This window comes from Zea mays, chromosome 7 (genome assembly GCF_902167145.1).
Source record: "Zea mays cultivar B73 chromosome 7, Zm-B73-REFERENCE-NAM-5.0, whole genome shotgun sequence".
Classification (NCBI taxonomy): domain Eukaryota; kingdom Viridiplantae; phylum Streptophyta; class Magnoliopsida; order Poales; family Poaceae; genus Zea; species Zea mays.
In genome coordinates this window covers 166,540,066-166,546,065 of record NC_050102.1, presented here as the reverse complement: position 1 = coordinate 166,546,065, position 6,000 = coordinate 166,540,066, and positions in this window count along the sequence as shown.

The following is a 6,000-nucleotide window of genomic DNA, read 5'->3' as shown; positions in this document are numbered from 1 at the left end:
CAGTCCGGTGCACACCGGACAGTCCGGTGAATTTTAGCCGTACGTCGTCGGCGAATTCCCGAGAGCGGCCACTTTGCTCGAGCCAGCCTGGCGCACCGGACACTGTCCGGTGCACCACCGGATAGTCCGGTGCTCCCAGACTGAGCAGATTCTTGGCTGCTCGATCCAAGACATTTCCAATTGGATTTTTCCTGTTTCCAGCACTTAGACACAATACATTAGTCCAAAAAACAATGTACTAAGTCTGAGAAACATACCTTTATCCTTGATTTGTACTTTGTCCACCATTTTACACTTAGGCACTTGTGTTGGACACTAAATCACCAAAATATTTAGAAATGGCCCAAGGGCACATTTCCCTTTCAGTTTTCTAATTATTCTCATGTTCATAATAGTGATGTTATTATTGGTGATGAATATTTCTAGAATTGGTTCTATTCATATGCAAGTTCATGATGGCATATTCAAGACCTTTACTAATGTTCGCTATGTTCCTAAGATGAAAATAAATATTATTCCTGTGGGCACCTTAGAAGCAATGGGATTCAAATTTTCTGCTGATAATGGTGTTCTTAAGGTTTTTCAAGGCAACCGTGTTATGTTAAAGACTACACTTATAATCTCTATTATTTGCAAGGTTGCACATTTACAGGTACCACAACTATTTCTATTGCATCCAGCACTTTAAATACCAAGCTTTGGCATATGCGGTTGGGCATATGAGTGAAAAAGTTATGCATCTCTTGCACAAGAGAGTTTATTTAAATGATAGTGGCAAATTAAAATTTTGTGAACATTATATATTTGGCAAACAAAAGATAGTCGTTTCTCTTTATTCACTCATTGCACTAAAGGTATTCTTGATTATATTCATTCTGATGTTTAGGGTCGGGCTCCTCACTCTTCTATTGGAGGTTGTGATTATATGATCGCTTTTATTGATGATTTCTCTCGCAAAGTCTGGATTTATTTTCCGAAGCATAAAAATGATGCTCTTACTGCATTCAAGCAATGGAAATCTTTGGTAGAAAACCAGACTGGTAGAAAAATCAAGAAATTGAGAACCGACAATTGATTGGAATTTTGCAATAGTGAGTTTAATTTTCTGTGTGCTGATCATGGTCTTGCTAGACACAAGACAGTTCTAGGTACTCCTAAGCAGAATGGAGTTGCTGAAAGGATGAATCGTACTATTCTGGAGCGTGTTCGTTGCATGCTTTTTAACGTTGGTTTATGTGATAAGAATGGTTTGTGGGCGGTAGTTGAGCGTGTTCGTTGCATGTTTTCTAATGTTGGTTTATGGGATAAGCATGGTTTGTGGGCAGAAGCTGCATCTACCGCGTGTTATTTGATTAATCGGTCTCCCAATTCAGCTACTAAAGGGGTTAAAGAAGCTATTTGGATGTGAGGTCCTCCTTCTGAACTAGGTGTTGCTCACAATATCATTAAGGTTTGTTGTGATAGTCAAAGTGCTATTTGTCTGGCCAAGAATGACATGTATGAATTGAAGACCAAGCATATTGATATCAAGTACCACTTCATTCGTGATATTGTTGCTGAAGGCAAGATTAACACCACATAATAGATTTAGCACCCTAGTGGTGTTTGGGGAAACAATTTTAAAGATTTAGCATCAAGGAGAGATTTGTTGGATAAGATGATATAAATCTATTTTTATCTTCTTTGTCTGTATAAATAGGCTCCCTTGTACCATGTACTACACCACATAACAGATCTGCTTTTTCCGTGTTTTTTTCTCTCTTGCACATTGGGAGACTTTTTTCGACGTTAAAGTTTTTGTCTCCTTTTTTTTCATCCACCGTCCTAACACTATATGTTTTTCTATCTGTACGTTCTTGCAACTTGGAGCGGTGAAGCCTGGGATACAGAAAGAACAGCCGTGGTAAACGAACAAACAGAGGTCACATTAGGCACCCACTAAAATTGCAAGCATAGACTGTGTAACAGTACGTCTAGGACTAGGATGATCGTGCTATTTGTTAGCTTGACCGGTTGATGGAATCGCATCGTCACCATCAACCTCTTGATGCATGCGCATGCACACCGTACCATGCCGGTTCTTCTAACGATGTCCCTATCCACTGTCCAGGGCTCCAGGCACAAGAACAAGGCATCCCGGCCCTTGCCAGCTCGGTCAACAATCGCTGGCTTCGTTCTACGTCACACGATCGCCTAGGCTCCGGTTGGTATCGTTCCTGGAGCACGGGCCTTGATGTGCCGGGCGCTGGTGGCAGAAGTCGCGGATGGGGAGGTGGAGGTTCTCCCACAGGCGGAGCTGTCGAGTGACGCCTAGCAAGCTAGAAACAAGACAAATCGAACATGTTTGTTTCGTTGGAATTAAATTTTATTTTAATAATTATAATTTAAACAAAACTAATTAAGTTTATATATTTATATATATAATATATTTATATATTATTCTAAATTATTTGAGAGAGATAGTTATATACTGTATTTATGTTATAGCAAAGCAAGTAAAAGAGTATGCTATAAATTATACATCAGAAACATATCATGTAAATCTATAGAATCAATTTCCATCTCTCACCTCATAAATTTGAGATAGGCTTATATGATAATTTTGGAAAGTGGTGGAATGTCACATTCTAGAAAAATAACCTATTCTATTAGTAAGATTCCAATTCCTCAAAATGAAATGAAACAAACGGGACTTAAGAGTAACTAATCCAAAACCAACGGACTTAAGAAAGAAAAAAAATCAAGTGCCAAGCTTTGCTTCAACGTGTTTCTTTGTTGAAAAACCAACAAAGATGGTGTGTATATGAGCAGCGGCGGCGTGTGATGCTCTGTGGTTTTTTTTTTCCATCCAGTGCTCGAGACGCACTTCTGCTCGCCTGTCCACCAAGTACCTCCAATCTGATCGCCAACAGTGCGCCACGTGAGGCTTTGTTCGTTTACACCAATCCCGCTAGCATGGATTGGAATTAAATCCATGCCTCAATCCATGCCCCAAAATAATCCATGACTACTTAATTTTTTTTATTCGGTTAAACCCATCATGGAATATAACCCAAAGGTTTGGGAATTTTTTAAACTATGGAAGACATGGATTCTATCCATAGCCCATTACGTATGGAACAAATCCATGAGATATTGCACAAGTTTACATTAGAATCCATGGATTAAAAGAATAACTAGCTTTGAAAGTCACATGGATTTGTTGATGGATTTAATCACACCATGGGATTGGGTGTGAGATATGGATTCACCCAATCCATACCTAGATTAAATCCATGATGGGATTATATTCCATCGAACAAGGCCTGAGATGGAAAGGGACGGTACCGTCCACATCCGTAATACTACGCGAGAGACTACTACACCGGTCGCGTTCCGTGCGCGCGACAGGACAACAAGGGCGCTGCATAATTGGTACCCTGGATCTCGGAGTAGCTGTATTCTGGACTTATGCAGGTACATTATTGTTGCCCCGTACGTGGCTGTGGCCTGTGGGTTGGGTTCTGGTTTTGACGACTGCGGAAGCCGAAAGCTAGTACGTACTACAGCTTGTGCAGAAGCGCCAATGAATTTGATCGACCAACAAAGGGTAATCAGTCACACGGGTTCGGATGCTCCGCTGCGTGATATATTATTCTAACTAATTGCACACCGGTGGCGAGAATCGGCCGGTGACAAAACGGTTTGGTAGAATCCCGTGGCTGCCAGTGAGGACTGACTATCTGTGCACGCACATGGACCACGCGTATCGCAAGGGGTTTAACGTTCGTGGAAGCCTCAACATCGATTCCCAATCCTCCTGCCCTAGCGGCTGCCGCTGTTCCCTAGGTTGACCCCGACCCTTATTTTTTGAGGGATGACATCATCTACTATTTTTGAAGAATATTCCTTGATCCTGACTCTGGACCTCCAAACCAAACGTAGGTCAACTTAGAATGATCTCACCCCATCCATCATCATCCTTCCTCGTCCATCCATCCAAACACTTAATGATCAGATCCGATTAATATCGGACTTTTATTTATATTTATTTTAAACTAAAATTTATTTAATGTCCTACCATTTTGTGAAGAAATATTTGAATCGTTATTTATTACCACTCTTATCCATACCTCACGATTCACGAGACCAGCCGGCATTCGTCTGCGCTACCAGCTCAGCCCACAACAACTGCACTCGTAGTTCAATTATGTAGAAGGTTCGTAAGCTACAATGCATCGTACTAGCATTTGTAAATGAGACAATTGCATATTTTGTCATCTGAAATGATTCCCGAAAAAATCGAGACTTTTATCTCCGAAAAAACATCTCCTATTTGATTACCGTGACATTTATTGTGTTTTCTTCTTTTTGTTTGCTGTATTTAGTGTCTGACTAGACGTAACTGCCCTTGTAGATTTGACGCATCATCAAACAGCCATGAGGTGCAGACTCTAGAGCCGCAGTTTATATTTAAACTATACTTTAGGAACAGTACATTATATGATATAAAATACTGTTTTTAGGTGGTACATTGCTGCAGACAGTCTCCGGGCTTCAGCCGCCTCGGCTGATTTCCCGTAGCCCCCTTCGCCCAGCGCGACCGAGCAAGCTAAGTCGGGACCGGCTTGAGCCCGGACCGCGACCGCATGGCTTGCGCGCGGACAGCTGCAGCTCCAGCGCCTCCTACCACGCGCTTCTTCCTCTTTCTCGGTGGTCACCACGGCCACTCGTATCGACCCATGCGGCCACACCGCATTTTCGCTGGAGGTGCTTCTTGCCACTGGAATCGGCGGGAAACTGGGAGTCTCTTCATTGCTACTGGTATCCTTGTTATTAGGGTCAAGGTTGCAGATGGCCAGATGGGGCAGGCGGTCATGTGGTTAGACTAGAGAGCCACACTCGCCGATGCATTCAGGGCGCGTGTTTATGGCCCGAACTCGGGTGCGCGTTCATGGCTAGGGCTCTGGTGCTCGTGGTCGTTTGGTACGTAGTTGAGGGACAATTACCTGTACTCAGGCATCAAATACATGCAAAGAAAATAGAAAAAAAGGAAGAAAATACTGTAAACGGCATTTTTGTGGGTCCCGTTTTTTCGGAGAAAATGCGGATGACAAAATTGCGAAGCACGATATTTGGAGTCTCATTCATATATATACACTCTAATACGTTAGTCGTAAATGAGAGGTTGATAACAAAAATTACCTACGTGTATAGTGTTAGAGAATTAGTCATTATCAGTTTTAATTTAATACAGGAAACCAGTGTGTTGTATGTGACAACATGTATATGCATTTGTGTATCGCTACTCACATAAGCCGTAAACAACAGTAAAAACGATGTAAGCAGATGTACGCGGTGATTTCGGAGGCCTGCTCTCCCACTCTCTTTGTGATTTCGGAGGCCTGCTCTCTCACTCTCTTTGTGAATGCAGAAGGTTGGACGGGAATGCGTATGAGAGACTGTACGCGTGAGCGTCCACCTCCACATCCACCTCTACCATGAGCCACGATCCACGACCCAGTTAGAGATGGCAACGGGTACCCGCTACCCAAAATCCGGTGGGTTTTGCTTTATTAGGGTATGGGTTTGGGTCAATTTCTCTACCCATTGGTTTGTTAATGGGTTCAAATGGAAACCCAACGGGTACGTGGGTATGGGTTTGTTCTTCCACTATCCACACCCGCAAACCCATGGGTTTTTAAAACCCACCTTAAAATCAACATTTCTTATATTTAAATATGTCTCGTAATATTATTAATTGAATATGTTATAATTGAAATAAACTTCATGTAACTAATTTTAAACTAAAATTAGTTATCACTTGTTCCTTTTATCCTAGTTTATTAATGTATTGATTGTCATTTACATGATGAATTATTTTTTATGTTGATGTTAGTGGGTATGGAAAACCCATTGGGTACCCGAAACCCGCATGGGTATGGGTTTGGGCAAAATTTTATACCCGTTATGGGTATGAGTTTTTTAGCGGGTGTGTTTTTTTTCGCGGGTATGGATTTG